Source organism: Thermobia domestica, chromosome 13 (genome assembly GCF_964235325.1).
Source record: "Thermobia domestica chromosome 13, izTheDome1.hap1.1, whole genome shotgun sequence".
NCBI classification, from domain to species: Eukaryota; Metazoa; Arthropoda; class Insecta; order Zygentoma; family Lepismatidae; genus Thermobia; species Thermobia domestica.
Window position 1 is genome coordinate 213,085,045 of NC_137466.1, and position 18,181 is coordinate 213,103,225.

Here is an 18,181-nt window from a genome sequence, read left to right on the forward strand (position 1 = left end):
ACTTAGAATTTAAAACTCAACCTTCTTCGAAGAAAAATAAGATTTATCACAAATATTGTATTAATAACAGTCCTATCGAAAGAGTGGCTACACACAAAGATCTCAGAGTTTTATTCGATGAGAAACTTACATTTGCTGATCACATCACCTTTACTGTTAAGAGTGCTATGAGAATACTGGGTATGCTTTACAGATTTACTGAAATTTGCGATCTCAATTCACTCAGTATTTTCTTCAATGCTTTTGTGTCTCCTAAAATTGAATATTGCTCACCGATAGGAATATGGCCTGTGCTTCAAAATTATCCCGTTTTGATTCTGTCCTTAACTTTTTTTCTTGCCATTGTAAAACATAGTGCCTTCAGTGCGTAGTCTTAATAAAACATAGCTCGTAAACAAACTCAATATTCAGACTCCACTTACTCGACGTATGGTGGCGGACTTGCTGTCTCTATAAAATTATCAATGGGAAAATTAACTCTGAATTGTTGGTCTCCGTTGTCAATTTTCGCGTACCTTCTCGCCTTACTCGCAGTCATATATTAATTACATATGTAACGCCCAGATTATGAATTATACAACGTTCCTTATACTTCAGGCTGGCATCATTGTATAATAGTTTATCGTCAGATGTTGAAATTTTTGACTTTGAAAATCACTTTGAAAACAAGTTAAAGTCTCTGTAAATATTGTTCATGTTCTATGTATATATAAATCTATTTTTGTTTTTATTTTTATTTTGTATTTTTTCTTTCTTTTTTGTTATTTCTTATGTATGTTGTTACATTGTTTCAGTGTAAAATGGACATTGATCTATATCTGAAACATTTGTAAATAAATAAATAAATAAATAAATAAATAAATAAATAAACTTTCCTACTCATTGTCAGAATGTAGTCAACAGGGGCGGATCCAGGGGGGCAATCGCCCCGATCGTCCCCGCCCAGAAGAGAAAACTTTCTTATTTTATATATATATAATTAAAACCCATCCCAAAGTTTGGAGCCCTTAAAAGTAGCAGTATGACAACTCACCGCTCCCCCCCCCTCCAGAGGTCGGTCCTGGATCCGCCCCTGGTAGCCAAACTTAGGACCTTCCACATAGAAAGTTTGCGCATTAGGAACTTTGCCTCGAAGAAGCACTCCTTCACAACGAACTACAAAACATTAAGACCATACGTGGCTATGCAACGTTTTCAGCAGATGCTCTAGTCTCTTAATTGACTACTATGACCCCATCATCAGAATAAATGCAAACTTACTCTCTCTTTGTATAGTAATACGATTATTCACATGTCCAGGAACAGTTATACGGGATTCTAGCAAACAGTGTAATTTCGGTTGTAATGGGGAGCACAGTTCTCCTCGCAAGCAGGTTCACGCCGGAAAAAAAAAAAAACTTTAGGTAAAGGGAAAGGGTGATTAAGGCAAGAGAATCATGATGAAAGAATTGGTGGAATGAGAAGGTGGGAGGACACTGGAGTATCCGAGAAAACCCACGGACACAAGTTGTTCACCACAAACTTACTTGGCCGGGGATCGAGCCAAGGGCCCCACGCATTAAAGGTAAGCGTCCGTGAAAAGTATAAAATTTAAAACTAGCTACATTTTCCTTTTTCACGGATGCTTACCTCTGATGTGTGGGGTCTCTGGTTCGATCTCCGGTCAAGTAAATTTGTGGTGAACAACTTGTGTCCAGTGTACTCCTGTATCCTCCCAGATTTTTATTCCACCAATTCTTCCATTATCATTCACTTGCCTTAATCATCCTTCTCCTTTAGCCTAGCAAGCATCATCGTGGGAGATGAAACCGAAAGATTTCATTTCGTGAAAAAGGAAAATGTATTTTTTAAATTTTGTACGTAGGTCTACAGTATTGAAATATTCACTATTGTAATTCTGGAGGAATGAGGAGCATAGCACCCACTAACAAGTATATTTCTCATATATTGAAACACGTAAGACTGCTGATTGCTGCACGTACAGTGCAGCCATCTCTTGACAAATTGTCACTTCAAAATGCCCGGTAATACCAGCTGCTGAGAGACAGACTCGCCTCGCAGTTAGCAAGCAAGAATAAAAATGGATTCTTGGAGAAAGATACGTCACGTGTGCAAAAAGGGTTAATATATTCTATGGAACCAGTTATATCACCTACATTATTATTATTATACCATATGTTTATTAACAAGTACGTTTCGATTCACATTGTAAAAATACAGGAGACTTCCGAACCATGAGAACTCAATAACGAAATTGATTACAGTACATTGGTAACTTCCAGTTGTTTTGATTTAATTTGATTTTAGTTTAGCGTCCCTTTCAGCAGTAAGGCTACATCAGACGTGGACCTACAACTTATCGTGAGATCGGAACCACATAAGCTTTTCCGGGAATCGAACCCAAGCCTCCTCCACTAAAGACGAGTACGGTATCTATCGATCCACGAGGGAGCTGAAGTCCCAGTTGTAAAATGGCGATAAGATCAAAGATGGATCTTGTTTCTGGGTCACTAAAATCATTTTAAATGCATATTTCTTGCCTTTTTAAAACCATTTTTCCTATACAAGGACTAATACATAAACCGGAAGTGGTAGCAGATTACCACAACTTCCGGTTGCTGTAAAGGAATCAAGTCGAAAATGGAACATATCTTCCGGGCACTTAATCGATTGCAGAAAGTTGCTTCTCACTATGTATTACCGTTTTTGGCTCTGAAAATCCGTAGTGAAACCGGAAGTAATAGTTAACTTCTACCAGTTCGGTTTCAGTAGAGATATGCAGGTAAGGACATTATTTTTTTGAGACGCTGAATCGATTAAAAAATCAGCATGCCGCTGTCTATTACCGTTTCCGTTTTATGAGCATAAACGTTGAAACCGGAAATGGTTCATTTCTACCACTTCCGGTTTAAATAGAGGATTACGGATGAGATGGAGCCTTGAAATGCAGAATCGATTTAAGAAACGCCTGTCACTGCCTTTTATTGTTTTTTTTTGTTTTTGAAGTTCAATATTAAAACCGGAAGTAGTACTAAATTTCCATAACTTCCGGTTTTAACAGAGATGTGCTGGTACTGTATTGATCCCCCCCCAAAAGTTTGTTACTATCTATTACCGGGTTTGTTTTATGACGATCAACGTTGAACACGGAAATTACTAATTTCTACTACTTCCGGTTTGATTAGAGAGTTAATGAAGAAAATGGAGCCTATCCTGAGAATGCTAAATTGATTCCAAAACAATTACTTCTTTTTATTGTTTACTAGTGTTGCTCACAGAACGAGAAAATGTCATAAATGTTTGGCAAATTCTCGTCCCGTCTCGTTTCTTGAAGAATTCTTTCTCTTAGGCGAATTGGCGTTCCCCACGGGACTCGAGAAATACAGTATGAAACGAAATGAAATCTTTCCGCCTTATGCAGAGTCGTTTTGAAGTATGTTTAGTGTCATACTAAAGGTCTGACTACTGCAGGAAACATATATTAGTCGAACTCTTTAGTATGATACTAATCACTCTTCAGAACGATTCTGCATAAGGCCCTTTATGTTTTACGTCCCATGGTTATGCGAGCTAGGATTACGCTTGAACACAATAAAACACCACAATATGTGTGGCAACTAAGCACTTCAAATACCCGCAAAATAGTAATGTGCATATTTGATAGGCTGGCTGACAACTAACGCCACCTACACGACAAAACCAATAAAACGTCTGTTGGATTAAAACATTCACATGACTGCTAGCAGAAAATACTTTAAAGGCCAACCAAATGCACTGGCGGGAAGTGTGCCAAGATAAAACAAACGCACTCTAATAGGGTGAACCACCAAGGTACCCATGTCACAACTTAAAGGAGTGGTTTTACGTACCCCTGGATCATGATTCCTGGGTCCTGACCACGGGTCATGTACTATATAGGCACACGTACCTGTATGTCAGATATCCAAACAAAGATATCCAGGTTCTGGAAGGCCCACGATTTTGAGAGGACACGGGGCCCTCCAGGATCGACGCTGGTGTTACATAGGAAATAACAGGTTATAAACCAGGACTGACATTATCCATTGTATTTAGTACTCCACTTAGAACGAAAACTTTTGCATAGAGTGTATAACTAAAAACTTACTTTATATTAAGGTAAAGGGGAAAAAAATACACCCCCTGAAGCTGATCCTTTTGTGTGAGAAAGTACGTAGTTTGCATTTTGCAGGTGTTTTCTGTATAGTATCATCTGTGGCATTGTTAAGTCTCCCAGCCCCTCATTCTTTTTGAGAGCTGAAAACATGACATTGTATAGTTGGGAATTCAACTTATATACGGAAGCTTCGACACGCGATGTTTATAATGCAACTCTAATGTTTACATGAGCCATTCGTGAGCTTCTTCAATCGTCGGACGGAGGCAAAAGAAAAACGGAAGGAAATGATAAAACACAGGCAAGAATCAAATATAATGTAGATAGAATGTTCTATATACTGTATGCGCAGTACATCACAAAGAAAGAAAAATATAAAACATTCGAGTACAGATTGTGGTAATTGTGAAATCAAATAAAAATAGAAAAATAAAGAAAGAAATATATAGTAAAAAATCTTGCAACTGGTAGCCACTGTTTGTCAGACACGGATAAACCAGAACGGAATGACGTATGAGCGAAAGACCATATTTTCCATTGCCATTGGCCATCATAATGCAAATATAAAACACATGCATCCCATATTTAAACAATTCACCTGTTTTTTCTTCCCCTTTTTATATATCTTTCGTAAAAAGGGAAAAGCAAACAGGGAATTATCTGCCCGATTTTATAGGGAGAATTTTGAGTTTGTCCTCCGATGTCCTGTGCCCCGTCCGCATATATTTTAATTACGCTGGACTCTAACCATAGGAGCTAAATACACGGTTCTGATTGGATTGAAGTTATCCGTTTCTCTCCTCGTAGCATACATATAGCACAAATCAAACGCCAGGTGCTGTCACTCCTCATAGTCGAGCATGCTAGCCCACGGTCTAGTAATGAAAATCGCATTTGACGTGAGTTCAAATTCGGCTCAAGAAAAGATTTTTTTTTTTTAAATTTTCATAACACTTTTGTCATTAAAATAAGATAAGAATAATGCTCATTTGCGAATGTACGTAATACATAACGTATAAAAAGACATTTACTTACGCTACTAAACATAGCTGAGCGAGCGTCAGCGATCGAAGGGGGTTAGAAACCCCGCAGGGCTCGTTTTACTCCACCTTGACCCCTACAATAATACCACGTGACATTACGTCACACTCGGGTGGTGTAACTTCGATGTAAATCTACCCTCACCCGCTTCCTTGTGACCAACTTAAAACAATTAGCTAGGGTAAGGCGTGGAAAAATATATGCGCAAGGCCCTATCTTGGTGTCTCTTGGCCCAACTTTCACCCAGGACAGTCCTGGTCTGATTCGTAAATTGACTAGGCTGTAGGGTTGCCAAGTTTGAAAAATAAAATTACTGGCACGCGCTCATAATCTCCAAAACAGATGAAGAATAAGTGTATTTTAAATCCTGTAACATAATAGTGAGTCTAACGTTGAAAGCAAATTCCAGTCATTAGAAACCAGGGACGGATTCAGGAACTACTTCTGGGGGGGGGGTTGTCATACTGCTACATTTAAGGGCTCCAAACTTTGGGATTGGTTTTATTTATACTGACACACAATCATAGTCAACGTCTTGCGAATAAAATCAGAAAAATAAACACACTGCTGAACAAGACTGCACTTATTTAATATAAAAACACATTTAAACGTGACGTTTCGATCTTCTAGCCAAGATCCTCATCAGACGTACACTCCGATGTAATAGCTCCTCTCGGAGTGTACGTCTGATGAGGATCTTGGCTAGAAGATCGAAACGTCACGTTTAAATGTGTTTTTATATTAAATAAGTGCAGTCTTGTTCAGCAGTGTGTTTATTTTTCTGGTTTTATTTATATGTATAAAATAAGAAAGCTTCCTCTTCCGGGGGGGGGGGACGATCGCCCCGATCGCTCCCCTGGATTCGCCCCTGTTAGAAACTATATGATTATCATCTTAGATTGAAAGTTTAACGTGTAAACTAAATTCTAACTATTTGAAAATATGTTGTAAACTTAAGTTTGTAATTTAAAGTCTATACTAAACTGCAGCTATTTGAAACTATGTGATTGATTGATGATTGTAAACTTAAGTTTAGAATTTGACGGTCTGAATTAAAACTTCAACCTTCAAAATCATGTGATTGTAGTCGTTAAGTTGAAAGTTTAATACATCTCTAAACTCAAACCATTTGAAATTACGTGATTACAAACTTCAATCTTTAAAGTTTACGATCCCATAGTTTCAAATGGTGTTTACAGTAAACATTCCGTTATTTCTTTCTACTAAGAATTTAAAGTAACGTAAGAACCTCTGATCTTAAGGTGATATATAATGATAATATTGTTCTTAGAACTTCTGTAAGATGTCTGAATTCAAATTCCAGTATTGCATTGTATGTGTATATGTCATCAATTACCTAGTTCTTATTACAGGTGTTGTATATTATACTTTTCAAAACTTGAATAAAAGCAATATATTCTGTTCTTTTAGACGCTTAAAGAAGGAAAGGGAGGGTTTTGTACTGGTGAAACTTTTCCTGTAATAATAATACCGTCTAAATGATCACATTTGTCTTTGAATAAATTACCATAATAAATTTAATGGCACCAACAGGTATTTTAAGATCTCAAATAATCCAAGAGTTTATATACATATGGAATAGCTCCATCGTAACATTGTGAATTGATTTCGCTATGTTGCAACAGAATACATGAACTTTTGTTGGTAACAGTGTCTAAATAGCCAAACAAAAAAGTTTTCATCTTTCAAGAAAATAAACAAAACAATTCTTATTTCGGTGGTCTTGTATGGCAGAATGCAACTACACAAATATCATAGAAATAATTGGTTCATTTAGTTGAAAAAAAAAATCACATTTATTACAAACGCTTATTGGACTCCTTTACTTATGGTGACAGCCAGCCATATAAAATATACAACATTAGATGATTTTAAAATATTCAATATCTATCCATATGGCAATATATAAGTCTCTACTGGAATGTTTATGAAATATCTAGGATTTCTTTCCATTTTTTCTTATGTTGATGTCTTCAATAATAAGTACATTTGAGGTAATACGAGTACGGTATGTCTGGAATAAATAGATTTCTAAACATTTTTCGTTCTTCCAGCAAAAGTGAAACATAAAGGGATCGTGAGAACAGTTTAATATCCTATTTTGTGTTTCTGTGTTTCAGGGAAAGATTTCCGTTAGAAAAAATCTTTAAATAAAATTTTTAAGTTTTACGTCCCACGGTTATACCGGGTAGGCTAAAGGAGACGGTGATGATGAGAGATGAGTGAAATGGTGGAATGAAGAAAGTGGGAGGAAACGGGAGAACCACGACAAAATCCACGAGCACGGTGTTTGTCCACCACAAAGTTCACACGTCGCGAGCTGGGATCAAACCAGGGACCCCAAGCACCGGAGGGAAACGCTCTACCACTTTTTTTAAACTTCCTGACTTATTTTCTACTTCAACCACTTTTCAGGACTACTAGACACGACAGGGACACGAACACAGAAACATCGGGGACAGTTTAAATTCCACCCTTGCTACTACAGAGGGATTCGAACCCCCAATGGGCTTCACCTCACGATCATCAGCCTAACGCCTCAGACCGCTCGGCTACACCCACCGGCTTCACTGAGCCACCGCGCCCCCCATTCTCTGTTAGAGGAGTATGGGAAGATATATAAGGGTGTTTCAAAACACCGTCAACGTTTGGGAGGTGATTCCTGACACCAAGATAAGACGAAAAGTATAGACCAATCTAGGCGCACAATTGCTTTCTTTCGGAGTTAAACACTGGAAAAAACATGAAAAAAATGAACTTTAAAGATACATAGCTTCAAAACTATGGAACCTACTATTGTCGGGCCAAGATTTCACTTAGGAACTAATATGTGCGCTATGCAAAAATACATGTTTCAGAATCCTAAGGTACTCACGCAATAAGTTGTGTAGAAAGTGTTTAGCTACGGGCATATAATCTAAAATACTCACCAACTACCTCTATAAAAATTGTTGCAGAAGTTCCGAAGGATTTTGGATATTTGGATATTTTGATTTTGGATATAGGTCCCATAGTATTGGAGCCATGGACATTTAAAATTCTTTTTTTCATGTTTTCGGCAGCCTATAACTCCGAAAGGAAGCATTTGGGCACCCAGGTTGATCTATACTTATCGTCTTATCTTGTTGTCAGAAATCACCTCCCATACGTTATCGGTGTTGTTTTCAAACATCATGTATATCTAAATAACGTTTTCATATAATAATAAAACACTGTGAGCGTACAGTTATACTTTAGTAGTGCCTTTTTTGCTTTGAATGTTCAATGCTGCAATATATTTTTTTTAAATAAAAAAACAAAAAGTATCGTAAGTTATTCAATAAAAGCAATAACATTTAATGTCAGTGTTCTATCAGCTATTTCATTCCGAGAAGTCAGTATATGGATCAAGTAAGGCCAGAATTTTAGTGCCTTTCACATTAGAAGCGAGGGGAAGAATCGTCTGTTAAGAGCCTGACATACTAAAAATAATACAAAATTTACCATTTTTTTCATAAGTGAAAGGAGATAATGAAATGCAACTTACCACAATTATAGATAATGTTATTCTATAACAGAAAATATGAACCTGAAGAATTTCCAGTGTTGCTATCCATAGAAATTACAGTGTTGCCAGAATGACAATTCTCCCAAAATTTAAGTTAAGGCAGCGACTAGAGGAAAGAACTTAAATGTATTTGATTATGTATCAAGTTGTCTTGGAATTCTATGGACTTCTTTTTAAATAATAGTTTTATTATTATTATTATTATTATCGAATAAATTCCCAGATACAGCACAACTTCGCCGTTTTACACAGGGAAGTGCTAACAAAAGAAAGAAAAAAAACAAAAAAAAAAAAACAATAATAAGAACAACACAGGGGCGGATCTAGGACCGACTTCTGGGGAAGCGGTGGGTTGCCATACTGCTACTTTTAAGGGCTCCAAACTTTAGGATGGGTTTTATTTATATATATAAAATAAGAAAGTTTCCTTTTCTGGGGGGGGAGATCGCCCCCCCTGGATCCGCCCCTGCAACAACATAAAACAGTGTCAAAAAAGAGTGTAAAAGTAATATTATTCCGTCAAAACTCGTTTAATTGCTCTTTCAAACACTGGGTACCTCGAAAAAATGTCCACATCAGTTGGTACTTGATTATAACAGTTTGGTATTCTGAAAAAAAAAAAAAAAAAGACCTCTGTACAATTGCCAACTAGAACGGGCAAGATGGAATAGGTGGGTATTTCGGGTTGTGCGGGAAGGGACACGTAAGGATAGTTCCTGAAGTAATATTTCCGATCTTAAGTTTCCTTTGACTATTTTATGAAGATATTTCAGGTCTGAGATAATTCTACGTACTTCTGGAGTTTGGATGTTAAGATGTCGCAAGAGTTCCTTCTTAGATAATATTCGAAGTGCAGGAACACGAAAACGGACTATAGCAATAAAGAAGTTGAGAATAGAATCAAGTCTGGAGAGATGTGTAGGTGCTGCCATGGCCCATATGAGAGAGAAGTATTTGATCTTGGGTGCTATTAAAATTTTATAAAATGTTGCTAATGACGAAACAGTGCGTAGTTCATTGAATCGATAAAGAAGTCACAACATGTGCATTGAATTCTTAAGTATTGAGGAAATGTGGTCAGAGAATGTGAGTTTTGAATCAAAGATGACACCAAGATCATTATGACTAGCAGAATGTGTGATAGGGGAATCATTGATATGGTATGTGGAGGAAACAGGAGACTTTTTTCAAAATAATAATAATACTGTCGCATTTCTTACTGTTGAGTTTCAATTGCCACATTTTACACCAGCCTATAAGGTAATTAATTTATGTCTTCCTGTAGGGGAATTGTGTCATGGAGACGCGAAATTTCTCTGTATAAATTACAATCGTCATCAAAAAGCAGAGGGGACTAAAACGACGTGACAAACATCTTGGCATTTGAAGGCGGCGCTCCAAGTTCCCTTTAAATGCTGCTAGCAAATGAGAAGGTTGCAGTTTTGCCACTTTTATTTTGTATACATTCATCCCCTGCCACCTGATCGAGCTGTAGTTCGTCTGCTTAGCCAAGCTACAGCCACACCCTTTTCTCATTCAGCAACGTCGCGTCAGAGCTTGCGTTTTATTCGTTTAGCTCAAATGCCAAGATGTTTGTCACAGGCTTTAGTTTGAGCTGATAAGTGCACGTAGAGATCATCCATATACAGGACAAATAGCAGGGGCCCAACTACACTCCCCTGAGTTTGTATTTAGTTTGTAATTAAATAATAATGTTATGTCATTTCTACCGTCATTTTTAGTTTCATTCTACGGAGTGACCATAAAGTCCTGTTATCCTCTATGCATTACATAGATATTAATAAGTCGTTGTTTCTTATTGTTGCAGGTGCTGAGATACATCTAAATCATGACATATGAGTCCACCTACATATGGAAGAACGGATCATAATAATCATGTGAGCTCACGAATGACCCCCCCATAGAGGAAAATCAATTAGAGATATTTAGCATGATTTTACTGTAAAGTTTCTGATACCTTCCCCTCCAAGCTCCAAAACCAACAATTTTACTGTGGAACAAAGAGCTCTTTGCAGCTGGTTGCATAAAAGATAAGCCCTGCTGAGAACGACCTCCAACCCGATTGGAAACGTATATAGAAGCTGCAACGTCTGTCAAACGTTCGAAAAAAATAAATCGTAAGCGGTCACAGGAATTAGGTGTTCCATTCTCGACATTGCAAAAACATATGACGAAGAATTTTTCCTTCAAGGGGAAAAGTGTTTATATGTAATGCGAGTATGCAAGTATGCAATATATGTATTTATACAAGTATGCAATATATCACAGTGCAAAAGCGGGAAACGTTTAGTTCTGGAGTGAAGAAAACCAACATTTTTATGAATAATTTGAACATAACCCACCATATGTCATGATCTGACCTGCAATGTTTGAAACCCAATTGGTAGGTCCACATTCCTTTGACAGTGCTGTGAATCACATTGCGTATCTCATCATGTTGCGCAATTGGTTCATTCCGTATCTGCAAGATCCGGGACTACTCGGTCGTGCATGGTTCCAGCAGGATGAAGCACCAGCCCATTATGCTATTGAAGTTGGAGAATTTCTTTTTGAGGCATTTCCTGATAAATAAATTGGACGTGGTTCTGCACATTTGCCTGCACCTTTGGAGTGGCCACCTCGAAGTTCTGATTTGTCATCTTGTGACAGTGCATTATGAGGGTTCATTAAACAAAAGGTTGATGCCACACATTACGGGACAATTTACGAACTTAAGGATGCTGTTCGACGTGCATTTACTGCCATCACGCCAGCAATGTTGAGGAGAATTTCACATGGTACACTCATGTCCAAAATTATTGTCGCATGTCTATAAATATGTTGTTCTAGGAATATAATTTCTAGAATATAATGAATTCGCTCGGTATTTCTTATAATGTTAGTATGTGTATAATCTGCAAAGACATGTATATGACAAATTTCATGTCAAAAGAGCAGTAAATAAGAACAATAAAACGAAAATAAAACTTTCTTGTTCATTTAGCAACATTTTATTGTACTCGTTATAATTTTCGTATTTATAACTCTTTTCCTATGAAATTTACTCTGCAAAATCATTATGAAATTATATTCTTGCTAGAAGACAGTTATAGATATGCGACAGTCATTTTGGACATGAGTGTACATAGAGGAGAATTATATTCTGTTATGAAAACGATCGTGTGCACAGGCACTCTGGAATAAATAGTAAAGAACAGTTACAGTACCTCAAAGTTGTCCTCTGTCATGATCCCACATTAATATAATCCGACTATCTATGAATATGTGGACTCGCGATAGGGGGTCACGGAACTTTCTTATCAGTTTGTATATCGGAGTTCGCCATATTTTTACTCAAGCAGACCCTGAATTGAATTACGATACCGTTATAACAAAATTCTGTGTAACACCGGGAATCGAACGGTGGATCATGACTACCAAACGACAACAGACTTACCATATGGCTATTTGGTATTATTTTAAACATACTTTATTATCTAAAGAAGTAATAATATCAGAAACGCAACTGTTATTGTACCAGCACAAAACGTAATATTATATATTTTTCTTTGTTTTCTGTTGTCCATCGCAAATGCAGCGCTGGACTCAACTAGTGTGAGTTTGATTCTCGGGATGAGTATTCTAAGAATTTTGTTTTTATATTTACGACAGTTGGTAAACTATAAAGAATTTCCAGTTAATTTCAGAATAATGATAATCTAGCCACAGCAGCCTGCACCAGCTGTTGTTTACAGGATAGGAAGGCAGATGCTAGACACAATGTGTTCTATCATAATAATTCTCTACGGAGAGAAGTAATGAACAGAGCTGACAGGGTACAATTGGTGAAAATGGTTATTATTTAATTCACGTAAACATCAAATGATCGGATTTTTCGTAACTCACACTACGAATATACGTATCTCGTTTAAGGATGCGCACGAGACAAGATTTGAGGCTGTCTCGTCTGGAAAGTGTGCTGCAAAAGTGATGTTTCGACTCTAAAAATACAGTATATATTTCTCTATTGGAAGAGCTGTGTCTCGACTCGAATTTTGTCAGGAAAATTAAGTCTCGTCTCGTCACGTGCGCATCCCTAACACGTTTAGAAAAATCTGAAGATTGTCTATGTTAAATCTTGAGGATAATTCAACACTGAATATAAACTCGTGTTCCCCACGAAACGAGACGAGACGAGAAGAAAAATACGTTCGTTAATCTCGCCTCGAAAATTTTGTATTAGCTTAATCTCATCTCGATTATCAAAAAAAAAAAAAAAATTCTCCCGTCTCGTCTCTAATTTTTTCTCGTCGCGTTTTGTCAATTTATGAATAAAATTTATGTCCTAGCTTTTATTTTTCTTATTTTTACGTAGAAGTTATCAGTCTTTTGTGTCACGGGAAATCTCTGATGGGTTTATGTAACGATACATTAAAACCATATTTATTATTGGAGTGTATTGTGTAAGTGACTTCTGTATCTTTAAACGTTGATAAATCCTCTTCGTTATGTTCTTATAATCACTTGATCATTTGATAGTACATTGTTTCAGATCTAAGACTTGGATGAACTAGTGATGCTCACAATTTCAGTTTACTTTTATGAAGAATAATTAATGGTAATTTTTAAATTGTTTTTTTCTTGTTACCCCCTCTTTAAAACTTGTTACTAAACTAATTAAGTTTTGGTTGGTTAAAAATGTTATTACTGTTGCCAAATATTTAGCGTTTATTTTATATTCATTTCATGAGTCCAAAGTAAAATTCCCATCTTCTAATTAAGTCAATAATTACAGAAATTACAGGACTATTGCTATTCATTCTTAGGGACACGACTAAGAGCTAACCAACACTGCAATGTTAACATATCTGTGTGGCCCCGTGTGGTGAAGTTGTTAACGCTCTCGCCTTTGATGCGAGTGGTCCCGGCCTCGATTCCCCATGGGGGCACTCGGTGAGAAAAGTATAAAAACTATTTCAGGCCAGACATGTTGAGTGAGGTTTTCCTGTTTTTTCCTCATTCACACCAGGTAAATGCCGGGATAGTACCTAACATACAGGTCTCAGGCCGCTTTCTTCCTTTTCCAATCGTTTCTTCTTTCCCTTTCTTCGGATAGTGGAATAGTGCCGAGGGACGCCATCCTTCATACGTGACGGGCTTCGGTGTTGAAAGCCCAAATATCTGAAAAGCATCTTAACCGCCGATTAAATGGGCAAATGGCTTCCTTCATTGATCCGCGAGTTTTTTTGTTGGGATAAGTTCATTGCTAGCCAAGGACAGTACTTTGAAGGAGATTAAATCAAATTCCATGTAAGCTTATTACTTTGTTTCTAACAAAATTATTCACCGTATTTTTTGATCACAGCTCGTAATGTCATATTTCTTCTTAACAGCTTTCTGCTTGATACATTGCTGAAAGAATGTTCTTCTAATATGAGAAAATTTTAATCGTATAAAAAAGGTTGTGGTAAAATGCTTAAAAACTCTTGAGTTTCACTAAAATTTGATGTTAGGTTATGGGTCTGCTTGCCTGCATGTTTACTGTTAGGTAAGTAAACAGATAAATGATTCCGATAAAAGCAAGTAGCTGGGGAGGTCAATGTAAGGTTCAGCGTTGCTCATTTGTTCCTTAATTGACTAAGTAAAGCGTTCGTCTTTTGTTTATGCTGTTCTTCCTTATCTTCTTATGCCAGACGAAAAGATGGGGGTGAGCACGAAAGCCTTCTTTCATTTAAACCTTAAAATAAATAATAATAATAAAAAAAAGATATTGAAGAGGGAACATACTGAAATAAAACATTTTAAAAAAAAGTCAATTTCTTTCTTGAGACGCTTTAAGTCTTCCATTTATCGTACGGTGGCAGCAGCAAAGATTCACCTCTGCTCCACGTCCAAGGCTGCAAGCAGTAATAAGAGGGCAAATGGTTAATAAGGCGCGGAATACCTTTCGTTTGGAGGGCATCTTTTTAAAAGGTCACGTGATCCGATCACCTGCTCTGGCAGTCGCACGCGCCACAGCTGCCCACAGGGATAACTCTATGTGCAATAGATAGATGCAGTGAACAATAGCTTCTACTCCCCCGCAGCTATATACATATAGTTTTTTTGGGGGTAAATGGTGGAACAAAAAAAAGTAGGAGTGCATATTTATATTAGAAAAAATCATTAGACCTTCCTTTGCTTAATAATGAAAAGCGAGCCCTATGTCTACCTTCAACGAAAAGCATATCAATTCCGCCGTTTTTTTTTTTTTTTTTCTTTGTTCAGACTGCGCAGGAGGCTTCCAATGTCGTGTATTCACTAACTTGATTATTTAATGTCGAAACACAAATGTTTTTCAAGGCCTTCAAGCCGAGACAAACACATATGAAAAACCTTTAAGACCGCAAGGTTCTTAAAAAAGAAGTAAAAAAACGCGAAGAAAATACAGAGAGCTATTGGTGACATGTATGATTGCATTCGACCTTGCTGTTTTTGCTCTTTCTGTTCGTAATAACCATCGGATCAGAGTATCACCTTGTAAATCGCCTGTTGGCCCTCGCATGTTTCTTACCGCCATGCATCTGAAGGTTTTGGTCCCCTGGAGTGTCCAGCCGCCTGCCAAGATGAAGAACATGTCATTTAGTAAATAGTGTCCCAATCCAGCCCCTTCAGATGTTGATTCTTCCTTCTCCCAGGGGCGTCATTTAGGAGGGGCAGGAGGGGGCAATCGCCCCCCCCCCAAGAGTTTGAGGAACACATATACTTTAATAAATTGTATACCAATATACTAGTACAAAACTTGAAAGTTTTATATCGGTGGTGCTCTTGCTCCCTCCAAGCGAAGTCTGAAATGACGCCCCTGCCTTCTCCGCCTCCGGACAGTTTTTTTTTTTTTTTTTCTCAAGAAAGCTTGATCTGTTGGTGTCCAGTGAAGGATTTATTTCCTCGATCAGTCCTCGTTTCTTCTGGCAAATGTTCAGCCACTGTCACCATCTTTAAGTTCACTTCATGTAGTTTTCAGGCTTGGACTAGCCACGGCAAGAGGGCAGGGATCCCTGCCGGGACCCTCTCGAAATATGTTTATAACCCCTATAATGAATATGGAATAACACGGAAAGTAAAACATGTCTACTGTGTTGGAGCATAGTTACTCGTTGTAGTTTGTTCCGTGCCCAGAGTTCGGTGGCTCCTAAAGTCCTGTTTGAAGTCCTTTGTTTGTGGTCTAGTAAAAGTATATTTCAACAATATGAAGAATGGGGTCCCAGTATCATATTGTCTAAATGTGTATTGGGGCTCTATAAATGCTGAAATGAGACTGACTTTTATAAAGTCCTGCTTGGGCCTTCTGTTATTCGTTTGACAGGTTACTGCAACACCATTAAAAAAAAAAAAAAAAAAAAAAAAAAAAAAAAACAGGTCCCAACCCTGGGGCCCCATTACCACGTGTAAATGAAGCTGACAGTTTTATGAAGAAAAGCCACACACCTATATAGCAAAGGTTTTACAAGATCCTGTTAAACTTGTAGTAGTACTACTACTACTACTACTACTACTACTACTACTACTAATAATAATAATAATAATAATAATAATAATAATTTCGTATACTTTGTGAGGCTTCTACATGCTACATGGGAAAGGAAGATGGGGCCCTCTACGTGGGGCCCCTGCCGGGTCCCTATAACCTCCAGTCCGAGGCTGGTATTTTTTTACATATCATATCTAGCGTATACATCTCTCCATGCTTCACTGTGTAGTATTCTGAAAATCTTTGAGTTTTACGTCCCACTATTATGCCGATTAGGCTAAAGGAGACGGAGATGATGAGTAGTGGAATGAAGAAAGTGGGAGGAAACGGGAGAACCCCGAGGAAACCCACGCACACGGTGTTTGTCCACCACAAAGTTCACTTGGCTGGGGCTGGTATCGAACCCAGGACCCCAAGCACCAGAGATGAACGCTCTACCACTGAGCCACCGCGGCCCGTGTAGTATTCTGAATGTGAAAGTCTGATTAAAGTAGTATCCACGTTTCTGATCCACGTATTGAAATAAGTCGAATATGTGTTCATTAAAAAGCTGTTGCTTCACAATGTGCTTCCATCTTGCTTAACATAGGCCTACTTTCATTCACATGAAATATAAAGTATTGTTTTTATAAACATTTGATTGCTGTTCTAAGGGTTTCATCACACTGGGCAGCCAGAACCAGCAGTCAAAATACAAGGGAGACTGATTGCCGATCAGCATTTTTAACTTGTAGGTTTTTCACGACCTTGAGTAGTCAGACTAGGAACGTCCAACATATAACAGAGATTAGGATTAGGAATTATATTTCTGGGCTTTCGGCAGCTATGGCCATATTCGTTCGTTACATATGAGGAATGACGTCACTCGGCGAACGCACTATCTGGGTAAATGGGAAGGAAGAAAGAAATGGGAAAGGAAAGAAGCGATCTTGGACCATTATGTTAGACCATGTTTCCATTTTACATGAATCTTGTAGCTGTCATTAATAATAATAATAATAATAATAATAATAATAAAAAACTTGCAACCCAATCTTTCTGTTTACTGTTTACGTGTTACAACTTCCTGAAAGCAAGAAAGGTATCTCCTCCCATGCAGCACTGCACTCTAGTGGACAAATGGTGAACCGCCTCATTAAAAAGTGTATTTTGGCGTACTTCCCCTCCCTGTCCAAAAGAATCCGTTGTTTCGGAAGCGGCGAAACTGATTTTTGCTTTATGTCAGCGGGAGGGCGATAGCAGGTAGCAAGAAAGACATCAAGAAAGTTGCACATGGTTCAACTCATTGCAAGATGAAAAAAGAAAATGTTGTACGTCTCTTTCAAGTTTAGACCCTATGTTTACATGGAGAAATATAGTAGGGTTGCAAGGTTATTATTATTTTTTAAATGACAGCTACAAGATTCATGTAGCGTGACAACTTGTAATTAGGTAGAGCCCCTCTATATCAAGTGTGCCTTGTCATTCAGTCGTGTGATCTTGGCGAGTGAAGATCGTAGAATGGCTAAAGGGGCCGCGGTGGCTCAGTGGTAGAACGTTCACTCCTGGTGCTTGGGGTCCCAGGTTCGATACCAGCCCCTGCCAAGTGACCTTTGTGGTGGACAAACACAGTGTGTGGGAAGAAACAGGAAAAGCCAGAGAAAACCCACGCAAATGGTGTTTGTCCACCACAAAACTTACTTGGCTCTAGTGTATGGGGTCGTGGTGGATCGAACCCAGGGTCCCATACACTAGAGGTGAACGCTCTACCACTGAGCCACCACGGTTTCCGTTTTGCACGAAGATAGTTAGTAATAATAAAAAGTATGGATAACAACAGTAATAATTACATAACACTTTCTTCTCTGGATTCAAAAGTTTTGCACCAGCAAACAACTGTTTATATGTCTCCAAGCCTAGTGTTAACTTGATGAGATTAATAAACGGT

The 18,181-nt window shown here is 37.9% G+C and overlaps 1 long non-coding RNA gene across 2 annotated transcripts in view; it reads left to right on the plus strand.

Annotated features, from left to right (window-relative positions):
• The window catches only part of LOC145667512 (uncharacterized), a 96,088-nt gene extending 82,740 nt beyond the window's left edge, over window positions 1-13,348 (plus strand). For both annotated transcript variants that reach the window (XR_014127895.1, XR_014127896.1), the window contains exon 2: window positions 10,573-13,348. This is a non-coding gene — a long non-coding RNA (uncharacterized LOC145667512). The remainder of the gene's footprint in view (window positions 1-10,572) is intronic.
• Window positions 13,349-18,181: the final 4,833 nt, after the last annotated feature.